The sequence below is a fragment of the Gorilla gorilla genome, chromosome 6 (genome assembly GCF_029281585.2).
Source record: "Gorilla gorilla gorilla isolate KB3781 chromosome 6, NHGRI_mGorGor1-v2.1_pri, whole genome shotgun sequence".
Taxonomy (NCBI): Eukaryota; Metazoa; Chordata; class Mammalia; order Primates; family Hominidae; genus Gorilla; species Gorilla gorilla.
The window spans coordinates 145,481,154-145,499,236 of NC_073230.2; the positions used below are offsets into that span (position 1 = coordinate 145,481,154).

Here is an 18,083-nt window from a genome sequence, read left to right on the forward strand (position 1 = left end):
AATTATTATAAAAATATTAATGGCAGACCAGTAAGCATCCTGGCTTCAATATGGATACAATAGCAAAATTGTATTATTAAAATTGTTATTAATATTGATAAAACTTTGATTGGACAATACTTTTTTTTTGCTATTTGTTAACTAACTTTGGAAAACAGCTACTCAACCTCTTTCAACCTTGGGTGCTTTAACTCTCGTGTATTATTAGGAACAAGAATACCTCACTTGTAAGTTCATATGAAAGATAGAATGAGGTATGAATGTGAAGGTATGTTATAGATGGCATGTAAATTAGCCAGTTTCATTACATAGTTGATAATTATCAAGTATCCTAAGTGCTTCCTGGGTCTAAGGCTGCACTTTATTGACAAAAAGTCAATCACATCAGTAACTTTATGGCTATCTTTGAGTGATGTTCCTGTATAGTATATTTGGAAATCCACCAATGGTAGGTTTGTCCATCAAGATCAAACTAAACTTACGTTCATGTCAACAAGATATTATACACAGAAAGGGTTGTCGGGCTGTTAATATAAAAAGCACTGACTAATTTACAAAAGTTTTCAGTTGAAAGATAATGGAATACCAAACTGCCAATATTAAGAACAATGTGAAAATGAAGTTTGGATCATGGGACCCAGAAGTTTTTATAAAGGAAAAAATCTTTGAAGATTCCGGTATAAAAGACACCATTGAACAGGCTATTCTGACTGAGTAATTGGGTTTAGTCACCTTTAAAGGAATGATTTTCATTGTGTAGGTGCAACTTGCTATAAAGTGAATAAAACCCAGAAAGGACAAAGGAAAAAGGAATGGTATAGTTGCAATTAAAAAATGAAAATGAGATAAATAAAGATCCTAACTTAGTAATGGTCAAATGACAACTACCACTGGGTGATTAGATGTGCAGATTGTAGCCGAAGGAAGTGTGTACACATAGGTGCACACAGTAAGGAAAGAGAGAGGGAAAGAAGTGTAAGTGAAGGCACTAGAGCATGATGACATTTGACTTCATTCTAGGGTGAGTTCCCATGCTTTATGTTGAGTTAATCATTGGGAACCAATATTTCCTTTTGGTAAGCATTCAACTCTTTTTATTGCTCTAATCTTTCTTTACCACAAATATATCTCATTACAAATATGTGCATGTTTCTGTGCATGTGGGCACATGAGTGAGTTATTTTTATAATTTAAATAGAAATGTGCAAGATACAGTTCCATTTGCATATCCACACAGCAATGTTTCATTGCTGGAGAAAGAAAATATAGAAATCAGTGTGGAAAATCCAATTCAGTATGGACAATATTATTGCATATGGCACTTTTAGGTCGACATGTTTAAATATGCCTGGGGATTCAAACAGCAGTCAACGCACTGGCACATTTCATAGCATGCTGCAATGCGAAGACTAAAAGGATAAATAATTTTTATTAGCAAAGAACTTTTATACTCAGACATTAAACTATGACAGTACAGATGGAGTGATTGCTATTCAGCAAGAGTAAGACAATAGAAAGAATTTAAATGATCTGGAAAAATTATAATTGATTGAATGCTTACAGAGTAGAGCAATTCTGGAGTTGCAAGCTGTAGTGTTATAACAGATATCAAATTCTTTAATCAGACATAATAGAAGCAACAAATGACATACACCTGTGTGGGTGTACGTGTTGTGTGTGAGAGAGAGAGAGAGAGAGAGATGTGTGGGGAGTGAGAGAGAGGCAGTAAGAGGAAAGGAGAGATACGGATAAAACATTCACTGGGAAAGCAATGAAGACAATGAAATCAGAGAGAGACAGAGAGGGTCAGTGAGAAGAATGAAGGAGAGAATAGTGGCGATTAAGAGACACAGGAAAGAGGAAGAATGAGATAAAGAGAGTGGTGTAATGCCTAAAATAGAATTTAAGTAAAAACAGTGGTGGAGTTAGTTCCTCCAGGAAGAAATCAGATTACAGACTGATACTGATTTCTTCACACTCCTGGGCCTGATACTGATTTTGTCAAGTTTGCAAAGCTATTGCTTTCTAAATTTGTGTTCAAAATTCTAAACTTGAGGGGTCTATGGACCTCAGGGAGGTTCATAAACACCTTGAAATTATGCATCACATGTGTGTGTATGTGTAATTGCAGATATCTTATTGGAATAGGATCCAGAGCTTTCATTAGACTCTCAAAGGATCTATGATCATGAGTAGGTAAAACTATGAGCAAGAGGTTTAAGCTAGCACCACCACGTATCCATTTTGATGAATAAAAGTCTTGGGAATACACCCAGATTTAATCTTTATGTACCCATTAATAACTCCAACCGTGTCATGCTGTGTGATAAAGTCAATGCAAGTGTGTGTGTGTGTGTGTGTGTGTGTGCATGAGTCCACACGTTTGTGTGTATAAACCTTCTGGGTGGAAGGACTTTGAATTGGTTTGGAGAGCTGTGTATGGGACAGGCTGCCTTGAGGAGTGGGAGCAGTGCTTTTGCCTCCAAGGGACTGGCATGTGGAAGCGACCTGCATTATAGAGGTTTGGGCTGTTTAAAGAGATCAAATAAATATAGGGTAAATATGGGGTCCTCTAGAGACCTCAGAATGACATTTCACACGTTTACTCACATGAGATTCCTCAGTTTAGGAAGGGTAACAAAGGCCTAGTTCTGCTGTTTTTAGAGGATGAATAAAATCAGTGAATTTTTGAGTTTGGATACTGATTTGCCTACTGTTTTTAGGCCTGAGAAGAGACTGAAAGAGCTTTCAGTGGTTCAATAATTAGTTGCTCAGCTTGAAGACTGTGTGGCATTAAGTACCACATAGTGTAAATTCTCCATCATTCAGAGGACGGTACATATTTTTAGATGATTTATCCTTTTGTTTTATTCTTTGCTTTTGTTACGTGATATTGGTAAATAGCCATGCTGCCTTAGGTGAAGGGAAAGGAAAAAAAGATCACTAAACTTTTTCAGTCTTGCTTCTTTTGAGCAATCTTGAGAAAACGAGAGAGAGAGGTTGAAGCCGCTACTTAAAATGAGGTTTCTGGATTGTTCATGCATAGATAAAATCCTATTCATGATATTATGAGACAAGCTAAAATCTTGTTCAATGTCCTATTTTATGTTGGATTTTGTAACTATACAAATCAATCTTTATAATAAAGTGCTTTACCAAGCAAGTGCATTACATGATTAAAGGAAACAATGTAATATTCAGAATTTCAGAAGCTACTTTCCTCTCTTTCAAGAAGCAAAGTTCCTTTAAAACTTTGGCAAGGGAGGAGACCTTTAAATGAGGTATTGGAAATTTGGTAAGAGAAAAGACAGAGGCAGCACCAGTGCCCTAAAGTTGATTGAAAGTCAATGGACTTGTATTTTATTTATGCTTAGGAAATACATGCAGAATCTTAAAAAATACAGATAATGAAAAATAGCATCAGATTATACATTTTTCCATCACTCAAATACATTTTTAACATTTTGGTAATTGATATACATCAAATATTTATCTTATGAATATTTTAAGTACAAATTGGTTTTTACTGTAACTGACTTTTTCAGATTAGATTTTGAGATAAGTTTGAGAAAAGTCTAGCAGAGATGTAAGATGAAGAATGAACCTAGAGCATGGCGTGGACAGCTTCTTAGCTAATCAGAGAAACATGGCACATGAAGGAGGAAAATTTGAGGTCTAGGTATAGCTATGAAGGTATTTTGGGCAACGCTAGGTGTGGCATGATTTAGATGACATAGAAAGCTCTTGGGTAAAAATACAAGAATTAGTATGAAGATAAGGATTTATATTATTTTCCATTTTATTTCATTGTTTGAATTGCTACAGACCATGTGAAAATCATTTGTAATGATGTACTTATTCTGTGGTAGCTGTATAGCTACCACATTTAAAGGTTGCTGGCAAGAGCACATGGAGATGTTGTAGTTAATAAATGGGTGCCCTAGCAGAGACACTGAGTTGCACAACAATGATCTGGGCTCCCGCTCCAATAGAGTAGTTGTCACTGACAAGGGTTGGCCCAGGCAACAACTACACTCCCCAGTATTCCTTGCATTTAGGTGTAGTGTGTCACTGAGTTCTAGCCAATAAAAATGGACAGAGATGACATGTGTCACCTCCAAGTTCAGTTCCTAATATATCCATCTGCCTAGTTTTGTTAGGTGAGCAAGAAATACACTTTTACTGTGTCAGAACCATTCATTAGAACTTTTGGGGATTATTTGTTACAGCATGTTGACTATACTAATATTAACACATAATTTCATTTTAAGGCAAAATAAGGGCTTTTCAACATATAAAATATTGAAGAGTAATTTATTCAACAGATATTTATTAAGTGTCTATTGAATGCCAAGCACTGTTCTGGAGGCTGGGGATAGGACCCTTAAAAAACTCACAGTGTAATGGATTAACAGGCTATAAATGTGCAAGAAAACAAGGAAGTAACGTTATTCCAAATGATGATAAACTTAGGAAGAAATATGAAAGGGCAATAGCTCAAAATGATGAGGGAAAGGGATGGTTGTCAGTGAAGGCTTCTTTGAGAAGGTGACATCTGAAATGACACTTAGATGTTGAGTGAGAAGCAGTCACATGATTGTCTGTAAATCAGGCATTCGAGGCAGAGGATATGTAAAGCCAGGCTCCCTGAGATAGGAGTGAGCTTTGTGTGTTCAAGACACAGGAAGAATGTTTAGAGCACTGAGAGTGAGAAGGGGAGTGACTGGGGAGGACCTTAGAGGTCATGGTGAGGAATCTCAGAACCACTGAGGGTTGAAGAAGGACATTGACATGATCTGTTCTTGTTGAGAGGATCTCTGTAACAGGGTGGAAACCAGAGGCATTTTGCAAGAATCCAGGCAAGAGATATTGGGAGGAAGCGGTGGAAATGATGAAAAGAGACTGGATTTAGGATATTATAATAGATAGCATTAGATCTCATGATGAGTCACTGTCATCATTAGGCTACAGGAATATGCACATGGAGAAAATGTGAAGCAGAAGAATATGACTTAATATATCTCTGTTGTTATCTGATTATATTGAGACCCTTATGTTAATATCTGATCATGTTAAAGAACTAGGATCAGCAAACTATAGCCTGTGGGCGGCCAAATGCTGCCTGTTGCCTATTTTATAAAGTTTTGTAAAACACAGATACTCCCACTTATTATATATTCCATATAGCTGCTTTTATATACCAATGGCAGAGTAGAGAAGTTGAAACAGAGATATTATGACCAAGAAAGCCTAAAATATTTGCTATCTAGTCCTTTACAGAAAAAGTTTGCGGACTCCTGCTAAAAAGAATTACTTTCTATGTTTTATTATTTAGCTTATTAAAGGAGAAATCTGGAATTGAAATAATAGAAAAACCTAATTCTCAGGCAGCTTATTGGATCTCTTAGGATTCTGGCTTGGTACCATTGTTTTTCATCCTTTAGTAGCATATGTTTGCTTTAGGGCAGTCACTACAATAAAAATTAATGCAAATCATTCATTACAAAGATTATGTCTTAGGTTTAAAAGAAATCTTAGTGATCATCCAGTCTGACTCCTTTATATTTTAGGAAACTGAACTCCACCATCCTTCTGTCACTAGCTCAGGGCCACAGAGTAAGTTAGTGGAAAAGAGAAGCCTAATATGCCTCCTCCTGGGCTCACAGTTCAATGCTCTTTTCACTATGCCATGCTGAACTGCTTAAAAATAGGTGTAGAAAGCCTTGATTATGAAAGATATGAATAGATGGGGATTTTCTTTAAAAGATTTTTTTTTACATAAAATTGAAAGTGCTTAGTGTTTCTTTTAAACTATGTGTTTTTTTCTCTGTATAAAATGATCCAGTTTATTTATTTTATTTAACTTTTATTTTAAGTTCAGGGGTATACGTGCAGGTTTTGTTATAGAGGTAAACTTGTGTCATCGGGGTTTGTTGTAAAGATTATTTCATCACCCAGGTATTAAACCCAGTACCAATTAGTTATTTTTCCTGATCCTCTCCCTCCTCCCAACCTCCTTCCTCTAATAGGCCCCAGTGTGTGTTGTTCCCCTCTATGTGTCCATGTGTTCTTATCATTTAGCTCCCACTTGTAAGTAAGAACATGTGGTATTTGGTGTTCTGTTCCTGTGTTAGTTTGCTAAGTATAATGGCCTCCAGCTCCATCCATGTTCCTGCAAAGGACATGATCTCATTCTTTTTTATGGCTGCATAGTATTCCATGGTGTATTTTATTTACTCAGTCTACCATTGATGGGCAATTAGGTTGATTCCATGAAGACATAGAAAAGACTATTATGAATAGTGCTGCAGTGAAAATACATGTGCATGTGCCTTTATGATAGAATGGTTTCTATTCATTGGGTTATATACCCAGTAATAGGATTGCTGGGTCAAATTGTAGTTCTATTTTTATGTCTTTGAGGAATTGTCACACTGTCTTCTACAACAAATGAATGAATTTTATTATATTAAAAAATTTATGTTATGAACATTTTCAAATATGCATAAAAATAAAGATAATAGCAAAATGGACCTCTGTACCTGCCACCCAGCTTCAGCAATTAATACCTGACCTATCGTGTTTCATCTATATTCCCTAACTCAGTCACTCATTCCCACTCCTAGATTATTTTGAATCAAATTCCAGCTATCCTATTATTTAATCTTTAAAAATTTCAGAATTTATCTCTAGAAAAATAAGGACCTTTAAAGAATTCTCATTATACTAAAAAAAAATAATTTTTACTACCACAAATAGCCAGTCAGTGTCCAAATATCCCCAACTGTTTTATAAATTTTCAAAGTTAATATGTAGATTCCCCATTTGTTGTTAACAAACAAACCTGGACCTTTGTCCTTAGAGTTTCCCATATTCTGGATTTTACAATTATATATTTGTAGTAAAAAATATTTAATTTAGTAGCAGTCATCTAATTAATGTAAATAATGTATGATTCAAAAAATGTAGCAGGGTTTTTTGATAAACTATGTATTGTTTAGAACGTGTTCTGTAGCATGTGTACTCACAACATATACACACTCTTCAAAACTGAAGTCAGATCATGCCACTCCTCTGCTGAAAACCCTTCAGTGATTCCCATCTCATTCAGAGTAAAAGCTATGCCCCACCTCTGGTCTCTAAAACCCTACATGATTTTTCCTTAAACTAGCTTTCTAGCATTTTAACATTATTTCATTCATTACTCATTGGACTCCAATAAACTGATTCACACGCTGTTTCTCTAAAACCCTAGACACTCTGCTTTCTTAGGAGCTTGACATTGGGGGTCACCTTTCCTGGAAAGTTCATGTCTCAAACACCCCCATGACTCATTCCCTGTTTTCCCAGATAGTCCCATGACTTATTCCCTCGTCTTCTGGTCTCAGTCAAATGTCACCTTCTCAGTGGGGCTTTCCATAACCAACCTATTTTAAATGCCCATTACTCCCCAGCACTTTCAATTCCCTTTCTCCACATTATTTTTCTCCATAGCATTTATCTTATCCGGCACATGACAAATTTCATTTACTTAGTTGATCGACAGACTCCTTGCATTACAACGTAAGCTCGATGAAGATGGCTTTTGTGTATTTTGTTCGTTTCTGTATTCTCAGTGGCTAAAACAATACCTGCTTCACAGTCAGCAATCAGTAAATATCTGCTAAGGCATGAATTAATATGTGTAGAACTATTTCTTTAGTAGAATTTTAAAAAATAATATTTACTCTAGGACTAGACTGTGAATTGTTGGCTATTTTCCTATTCAAGTGATTAAGCAGGCCAACCTACAAGAAAATTTACAATACCTTAATTTTATCCTTTGAGCCTGGGGCCCAGGAGAATGTTGGGTAAGTCTTAATAGACTGTTACTTGCCTCTTTGCTTTTTTTCTGGACTCCAATCTGTTCCTTTTAGTTCTTTTTTTAAAGTTTTATTTTTATTTTAAGTTTTGGGATACATGTGCAGGACTTGCAGGTTTGTTACACAGGTAAATCACAGAGTATATCAACCTGCTTGGTAAGGATGTCTCTCATTGACTGGTTCTTCACAGCAGGGGAACCCCCCAAAACCCAAGTACATGTACCATGTGGCACTAATATTGATTAGACTGATGAAAAGAAATATTTAATAAACATGAAATGCCTAGAAAGAATCAAACTAGTAGCTGCATTTCAGACAGAGAACAGAGTGTTCAACTTATTTTTAGATTATAAAGGAAGCTTAAGGCAGGAAAACTAGAGGGAAAGAGACTCCCAAATTAATTCTATTGAGTCATTTTGAACTTCCACTAAATCATTTACTCATTTATTCAGAAACACTCGTTGAAAGCCTGTTATGTCTTAAGTATTATTTTTGGTGCTAAGTGTACAAAATGGGTGCAGTACATTCATTTTTCTTAAAGACTTCCACCTACTTGGGGAAGCAGACAATGAAATGAACAATTACAACATAGAATGGTAGATACTTAATGGAAATATATATAGGATGTTATGGTAGCTAGACAAGGAGTACCAGCTCAGTTTAAAACAGGATGATCAGGGAGGTGATTCTTAAGCTCACCTTAGGACTTCAATAGAATAGTGGGTGGGAAACTGGAGAAAACATGAAGTTGCTATTCAGGCATTCGAAGCAGGAGATGCAAAGCATGGCCATGCCTTCTGGGAAAAAGTCATTTTGGCTGGAGCATAGATTAGTTGTTGAGCCACGTGTTGAAATGAGGTTAGAAAAGGAGAGAAGACATCATGGAAGGCTTTGCACATCACTATAAGGACATTATTTTCATTATTAAGCTATGAGCCATCTTTAAGAATTTTAACAGTGGTGGCGGTGGGTGAAGGCAGAGAGATGACATGGTCATAGGGATTGGAGAATATGAGAGTAGAGGCTGAGAGTAAGGCCTGAATGAAGGCGGCAGTGAACGTAGGAGAGAGATTTTAGAGGTGGACAAAATAGTATTGATGATTGATTAAATGTTGGGCTGAGGAAGCAAAGAGAGAAGAATGAGAAGGGGCAAGTGATGTCTAAAGAGATTCAGAAAAGAAATGAAAATGAAGGGGCAGTTTGAAGAATGAGAGGGTTAACTGTGACAAAAGTGACAGTTTCAAGTAGACTAAGAATTACCTACAGATTTATCATTTGGAAATTAAATTGTGATCTTTGTCAGAGTAGCTTCAGAGGAATAGTTAGAATGGAAGCCAGTTTCAGTGTGCAGAGCCAGGAATGGATCCAAATTGTGGGGGCCTGCAGCTGTACAATCTGTGAAGGTCCTTTATAAGGCAAAGAATACACAGTTATGAATTGAGAACCACGTGTAAGGTCTTGGAAAGGGTTCATGCAATGAGGGGCCCTGATGTACAGCTTCATTTGATTTTTAACACATCCATCTTTGGGCTGAAGAATGAATGGGTGGTGATGAAATAGGTGTTGGTTCCTCCTTCAAGAAGGTCGTCTTTGAAAAAAAGAAGAAATATTGAAAAATCACTGTGGGGGGTGGGTAGAGAGCAGAGGGCACAAAAGGAGTGTGTGTGTGTGTGTGTGTGTTTGTGGAGTGATGTGAGCATGCTGGTGACATAATTTGAGGTGATGGAGAGGGTTACACTAAAGAGAGAGCATGAAAGGTAAAATGAAGTTTCTGAGGGCATGGGAGAGGATAGAGTCAAGAGGAAAAGAGGTCAGAGAGAACGCTCAGGGGTGACATGAATAAGAGGGTTCACAGGAGTCTCTGAATGTGCAACCACAGATATGGAGATGATGTCAAACGAATGGTGTCACAGAATCTCAGGGAGGACATTTATAAAAGTCTTGGGAATACAGTTACCAGAAGGCAGTGTTTAGTGTGGCTGAGAGGACCAAGAGGAAGACTCACATCATCCACACTATTTCACAATTAGAAGGCAATTGCTGACTTTCATCAAGGAAGCTTCAGTAGAGTTAGGGATGGAAACCTGATGACATTGGGTTGAAATTTGAGCAGGAGGTGAAAAGCACATCAGTGAGCGTGGCCTAAAAATCAGATGTGCTCATGAGGGCGACGGACCAGAACCCAGGGGAACACAGAGTCAAGTGAGGATTTTTTGCTTTGCTTAGTTAAATAAAGTGTGTGCTAAGATGGGGCACGCTTATGTAGTAAGAGACACAAATCAGGAGAGAGGGAGTGAGGGGACATGGGAAATGCATCAAGGAAAAAAAGTTTTGGTTAAAAGAAAATTTTGTCCCTTTTCAAATTTGAAAAGCAATATGAGGTATTGAAATAACGTAGAAAGAACATGGTATGTAGAAATCTCCTATAACTATACTTCCTATAAGTAAGTATTAAAATTTTTATTTGGATTTTTACTTTCAGACTTTTTTCTATTATAAATACAAATAGATATGCATATACTTTTTGAAACAATAATTCAACTTGATATGCAATATATTAACTTAATATTTCACTTGAAATTGGAGACTGATGTTCCTATTAGTATTAGAGATCTAGCTCATTTATTTTTTGGATGCCTGGTAACTCATTTTTGATGAGTCATGACTTGTTTAATCAATCCCCTATTGATGAGTATATATATTTTTTCGGTTTACTGTTATAACAAGCAAGGCTACAGTCAACATCTTTGCATAGCTGTGTTGGTATTTCTGTAAAACTTATTACTTAAAGCATATTGCTAAGTCAGAATGTATGCAAATTTATTTTATTAACAAATATTTCTAAATTTCTTCCTCAAAATGTTATTATCCTAATTTATACTTCTTCCCATGATACACTAAGTGCTTAGAAAATGATGATTTGATATTAAACTTAACTCATTAAAGAATTGGAGTGATCGCATTTTAAAGTGCTCTGAAATTAGTAAAAAATTCTTTGCAGAAGTGCCTGAAATACCTTAATTACTGATTTATCTTCCTCCAATGGAAACTTTTATTGAAGAAGCTGAATTCAAGAGTAAACAAATTATTTCATATTGAATTTTATCGTTTGCTTTGCTTTTCTGATTATTGTTTTTGTTACATATGTGAGTATTTTGGCTGCCTTACAGGTTAAATATACAAGCTGCTATATACAAGAACTTTAGTGGTGGAAGAAATTCAGAGAACATTTAGATCAACCTTATTGTGTATCTGAACAAAGAAAATCAATGGTCAGAGAGACTGGCTTTCCCCCATATACTCCCAGTGGTCTTCTGCACAACTGCTTTTTGTGCAGCTGACTTTACCCGGGATGCCACCCTTTGCTGGTTAGCCTGTCTCCTCTGTTCTGTAAGATTTAGTCTCAAACTATGCATTTACCTGGTATCGACCAGAGTCTGCCTTGCATTATAAAAATGTCTTTCTGTGCCTGTTTGTTTCCCACACTTCAAGCTATAGGATTTTTCTGAGCAAGAACATGCCTTACTAATCTTTGAATCTCCAGTTCCTATTTCCAGGATATATACATTGTGACTTACCTAAATCTTTTAAAATTCCCCCCAGTGAATTAAAGAATATAGGCAATTACAATAAAGGATTCTAACATCAGAAAATAGAGACATTCAGCCACTAAAATGCCTTCTGATGAAGGTACGCACTTCACTTCTAAGGCATTCTTGCATAAAAGAAAAAAGAAACTTGAGTCTAATGAAACCTCCAGGTAGAAATATCAGTATACATGGGGACAGAAGAACATGCTAAGTGACCCCTTGGAGGAAACCAGCAAAATACAGACTGGGCCAAATACAGAGGGCAAATAGTCTGATTTATTCAACAAATAAATTATAAAAAATATGGAGAGGAGAACTTACATAGATTCAAGACTTAAGAGACACACATATCAACCAATTGTAATATATTTTGATTCCAATGTGAGCAAATACATTACAAAAATCGTTAGAAAATTAGATAAATTTGAAGACTAACTGGGTATTTCCTAGTGCTAAGGAGTTATTGCTAATTTTTATACAGTTATTGTGGTTATATTTTCAAAAAAGTCATGATGATTTTAGATTGACCTATGAAATATTTATGAATAAAATGATTTAACAACTGGGATTTGCTTCAAAATAACTTGAGCTTGACAATTGTTGGAGCTGGGTGATTGTAGATCGGATTATTATACTCTTTAACTTTTATATATGTTTAAAATTATGATAAAATTTTTGGATGTGGATAAATGAATATTATAATTACCTTTAAACTTACACTTGGGTGATTTTCCTCATTCTCACCTCCACCTCTTTTCCCTTCCAGAAGCCAGCTATAATACAAGTGTTTTTACTATGAGCTTTAAGCTAGCCAGGATAAAGACACTCTTTTAGTATTATGAGATATAGGTGATGTGTTGGCAGTAGATTCACCTTTGCTGTACATATATTCTGATTGCTTTTCAGATATTCAATTTGACACCCAGACAACTTTCAAGAGCTCAGTTGCTATTCCATCCTCTTCCTGCTGTGATTTCAGCATCTAAAATTCCTCCTTATCCTGTGAAGTGAAGCTGGGACTTTGTCATAAGAGGAAGAAAAGGGCAAGGGAAGGGTCTGTGAGGGTGAAGAGTGCTGGAGAATAACTCTTTCCCTGGCCCCATCTTCCTCGGCACTACTGATCTTCCAGGAGAATTCTAAGACTTTTGGCATATAAGCATCATCTGACTCCTGGATAATCTCAGGCATTTCTGAATAGCATGTTACCTGCTAGGATGAGCCGTTGCTACACTAATATACTGTCTTTGAACCAAATTTCCCCATGTTGTCAGCATTGTACATTCCTCAACTGCAAGGATCTTCTACTAATTCAGAGAATCATTGATGGGAGTTTGCTTTATTACTTAGTTATGCACTAGCAAAGAGACCTAGTTAAAAACAAATGGAGGAGTATACCATGGTATTACAGGGAATACCTCTCGAATACCCAGTATATTTGTGTGACATGCAGTTTCCTTGGTAACTCACAGAATCCGGAGCAGGAGGCACCGTGAACCTGTTCCCACAGAGATAGAGGACGGTGGTTGTAGGAGTCTATAGTTTCTTCTCCACATTGCTGAAATACATAGAAAGATTGCTCCTAGCCTACTTTTATACCTATGCAATAGAGAGAAAATCACTAGAAGAAAACTCTTCTGACAGCATGACTCTACATTCAAATATTCAGAAGGATGAGTTGTATGATTTACATTAATATTCACTAGTCAGAGATTTGCTAGATTCTTCTTTTGGGTTCTGCCAGATTAGATACATGTGGACATTTTGAAGATTCTCTAAGGGAGCAACCAAAATGTTTCATTTAGAAAATCACATTCTGTATGGAGAAGCTATTGGAATAGGGATTCTTTAACCTACAGAAAAAAATTGGAAAGTTTCTCAATGTCTGAAAACAGATTTTGTTGTTTCTAGTTATGTGATTGGATTGAAATGTCATACACATTGAAGTGTTCATGGTACTTAGGATCTCACACACACACACACACACACACACACACACACACACACACACATATGTTTCCCCTTTGGTGGGGAAGGGGTATTGATAATAAAGACAAGAAAAAAAAAAGATGAGAACTCCTGGAACTTGAAGAACAATAAAAACCTCATACTGATTAATTAAGAATGATAGCTTGAAGATTTTCTTTTAAGTCTCTAGTTTCCTTTATGACCTAAGGGGAGGATTTTAGCCTCATCCTTTACCTGATGGAGTAAACATCTCAATTCTAGCTTACAGTGACCCTGCAGATTTTGTATTATATAAGACTGCCTCACTTAAGTCTGCTTCATATGGGAAGATAGACTGAATATTTTGTTCAGGAAATTGATTGGAAGTAGCTTGGGGCCAGTTCTTGCTTGTCAATCATGTTTTTGTGTTTTTAAGATAATACATCTGTTTTTTCCTTCTTAGCCTCTGACTAATAGATGATCATAAAATTGAAAAACAACTGAAATTATGTGTAGCAGCAAGCTTAGTTATATTAAGCATGTATGAGAAACGTGCCAACTTACAAGGACTCAATGTGAGGTGTTTGTGTGGCAATTCAACAATATCGATTTATTCTGAAGGAATTGAGGTCAGCTATGGAAAAGCAATTCAATGGCCAGAAAACTATTTCCAGTATTTTCTTAGTAAAGAGTGCATCTCTTCTTTGTAAAGAGAGGAACATGTTATTTTTAGTAATTTGAGAACTAGTGCAACAAGAAAATACAAAACTGGAGAATCCCATGAGGTGGTGGATAAATGAAGCTCTGTTACACCCAGTCTTACCTTATGGAGCACTGTTCATCCATATCTGGCCTGCCTCAGCTGACAGGGTTGCTACAACATTCTCAAGACATGAGTGGTATTTCCCATAAAATACCCATTTACAAGCACAATTCTGTTTCCTACTTTCCTCCTGTACTGACACTCACTAGGTTGTGTGGCACCTGACTGTTTGTGCCCTTCTGAGTTTTTGTTCATCCTCTTTCCTTCCAGCCTACCTCCTCCCTCCTTCTGAATTAAATTCCTTCTTTGTCTAGCTAAATAGCTATGTTAAAAGGCAGAAAGAATAAACTTGAACCATAGAGAAAAAAATATTTTATGAGAACAGTGATAGGTTTAACACATCCATAAACGGAAATGATTTTCACAACTGAGGGTTATAACTAAACATGTGATGGGTCTGAAGACTCCTGAAGCAATGCATTTGGAAGTATTGAAGCAGGGACCCTTGTAAGAGCTACACAAATGCTGCGTAACTCACCATGCTACTTAATGGAGTACAATAGAAACTCTCTTTAAGTGCCGCTAAATTCCCTTATTACAAAATGGTTTTACATATGAATTGAATGAGAACTTCTCCCGGAGACTGAAAATCAGGGGGAAATGAGACTGGGAATGATTCATTCCATCATTCCATAGATGGAATGAATACTAAATATTTCTTTTTAAAATGAAGATGTACTAAGATAATGACATCTGCCATCTTGATTTTGAGAGAAACAACATGAAATCATTACAGGACATGGAATTTTGGAAGAAAATTCTTACTACCGTGCTATGGTCCAAATGTTTGTGTCTCCTCAAAATTAATATGTTGAAATTCTATTCTCAAGTCAATGGTATTAGGAGTTGGGGCTTTGGGGAGGTGATTAGGTTATAAGGATAGAGTTCTCATGAGTGGGATTAGGGCTTTTAGAAACGAGACCCCAGAGAGCTTGTTCAACCCTTCAGCCGTGTGGGGTTACCCTGAGAAGACAGTCTTCTATGAGGAAGTGTGTCATCCCCAGATGGTGAATCTGACAGTGCCTTTGTGTTAGAATTTCCCACCTCCAGAACTGTGAGAGATAAATTTCTGTTGTTTGTAAGCCACTCAGTCTATAGTCGTTTGCTATAGCAGATCAAATGAATTAAGACATAACCGTCATTGTTTGACTGGCATCTTTTCAGTGCAAAAACAGAAATTTCACTGGGATTGTTTTCAATGTGGGAGTTTAAAATTACTGCCCGTATATGCTAATGGTAGCAAGTAAATGGGAGGCTGTAACATTTTGACTCAAAACCTGTAGAATAGAAAATAATAGATATTTGGGTGCTTGGCTTGAAAATTGAAAACTGTGAATAAACCATGATTTTTTTTTTTTTTTTTTTTGCTGGGCACAGTGACTCGCGTCTGTAATCTCAGCACTTTGGGAGGCCCAGGTAGGCAGATTGCTTGAGTCCAGGAGTTCAAGACAAGCCTGGGCAACATAGCAAGACACCATGTTAAAAAAATACAAAAATTAGCCGGGCATGGTAGCACGTGCCTGTGGTCCCAGCTACTTGGGAGGCTGAGGTGGGAGAATAGCTTGAGCTTGGGAGACAGAGGCTGCAGTGAACCAAGATCGCAGCACTGTACTCTACCATTGCTATCTAGCCTGAGTGACAGAGCAAGACCCTGTCTCAAAAAAAAAAAAAAAAAAAAAAAAAAAGATTTTTTTCCCCGCAGAATTCTGTAAAAGTTGAAGATTACTGGATTAAGTCTTCCTTTGTTTAGAACAGCTAGGCAAAGGACTGGTGGCCATTTGGGGCTAGATAGGAAATTGAAGGAAAGGAGAAAAAGGCTAAAAAGACAAAACAAAACAAAACAAAAAACAAACCTTTGGCTAAGAACAAGGTGAGATTTCAGTAGAACTAGCATGAGAATGTCACTTTCATAAGGAGAGAAATACCTGTTCAGAAATGGAATGAACTTAGAGAAATAGAAGAAGATAACTAGAGTTGAGAGATTGTGAAATAAGTGCTATGGGAACTCTGTGTGTACACTAAATCCTTCTAGCACCCTCTGATTATTGTATAATATAGTAGAAAATGTTGTTATCTCAACAGCTGGCATTAGAATTGCTCTTACAGAGAGAACTGTCTTTGGTTAAAATTTTACCTAAGTAAAATTATTTGTGTAGGTTGGATTTTCAAGTAGAAATTGATATAGGGACTAAGTTCCATGTTCAGCTTGATGTTATATAAAAAAAAAGTAACTTATTGAGTCCTAACTCTAGCCATGCTCTTTTTTCTTGAAGTGTCACTGAAATATCTTTAAAGAACAATTCCAGAAATATCATCTATTGCTGGTTATCTAACATGCTTCCTCAGTGGGATATAGCCTGATTATTTTTTGAATAGTTTAAAACTGTAAAAAAAAAAAACACCCACATTCCATGTGGGTTTAAATACTCCTCCTATCCCAATGGATTGATATCCTTAGTCAGAGAAAATTTGGTAGCCTCTAGAGTCTACATACAAAGGTCTATCTGAATATATAAAGTGTGTTATTTGTCATAAATCCTTTTCCAAAAATGGAAACATTTGTAGAGTCCCAAAATGGGTATAAATCAGTAGAAAAGGTGTCAGGCCACCTGGGTTCTAATCCTAGATTTACCACTTTCTGTGTGATATTGATAACTCAGCCTTCCTTTCTGGATCTTAATTCTCAGATTTACAAAATAAGAGGGCTGGATTTGACTCTAACGACCTTTCTTGTAAAATCTATAAATGTTTGAAGCTGTGACTGAATCAAATGGCTTTTTGAAATCTTATAAAAATATCCTCAGGCTGTATTTATACCCAAAAAAGAGTTGATGCCATTATTTAGGTACTTCAAATCATTCAGTTTCTTTATATAATTTAATCCCTGGATAACTGAGGTAAATGAATTAGAAATGATATATTAATTGGAGCAGTAAGGCAACGAGGATTGGATCTAACTGCCTTTGAAAATAATTACTTCCTAAAGTTCATCTAAAAAGATTATATGAAAACAAACAGTTAATTATTGCAGTAAGCACAATCTGGACTAAGTTTGGAAGATTGAGTCCGTTTTGAAAGGACAATGAGTTCACTTTAGAATAACTCAGTCAGCTTTTGTAAAAGCACATATAAAAATTTAACATCACTAGTCATAAGTTAAGTCATAGTCATAAGTTTTGCCTATTGGATTGGAAAAACCTAAATTGAACAATAATAACTAATGCTGATAAAGGTGTTTGAGATAATCTTGCTCATGTACAGCTAGAGAAACATAAATAAGAGCAACCAAGTACGGAATTATTTGAAAGAAAAGTAGAAGAAAATTATGGTTCTAATATTGCCCCTCTCATTAGCCTTGATAGAATTCAGGTTATAGCCTTGATATTATTTAGGAAATAGCTTTAATATAAATCAGCAAAATAGGTGGTACCTTTCACACACACACACATATATATTATATATATTATAAATATTATATATTCATAATATGAATATTATAGCAATCAGAATTCTTTTGATTGCTGGTCATCGTGTGACATTCTAAAAGAAAATTTGAAGGTAAGGCACTGACTAGGTGATGATAATGTGAGTTTAGGAGTCATATTAAAGCCTGGGCTGTAAGGGCTGAGGGAGCAGAGAAAGAATGAGGGTGACAAGGCCCTGAGGGAGGATCAAGGCACTGTGCTTCATGAATGGCCTGTGATAGTCATTTAAATCCTATTTCGTGAGAGAGAATGTTGTATATGTCCCTATCAAAATAGGTGACAGCAATAGATGCTTAAAACATCAGCATGGTACATGTATACATATGTAACTAACCGGCACATTGTGCACATGTACCCTAAAACTTAAAGTATAATAATA

The 18,083-nt window shown here is 36.2% G+C and overlaps 1 long non-coding RNA gene across 2 annotated transcripts in view; it reads left to right on the forward strand.

Annotated features, from left to right (window-relative positions):
* LOC129523712 (uncharacterized) overlaps window positions 1–18,083 on the forward strand; it is a 340,801-nt gene that overhangs the window by 272,123 nt on the left and 50,595 nt on the right. Inside the window, exon 4 of one of the 2 annotated variants that reach the window (XR_010134770.1) lies at window positions 12,359–15,877. The exons of the other annotated variant lie outside the window; for it this stretch is intronic. This is a non-coding gene — a long non-coding RNA (uncharacterized lncRNA). Of the gene's footprint in view, window positions 1–12,358; window positions 15,878–18,083 lie in introns of those variants that run through there. 2 annotated transcript variants of the gene reach the window in all.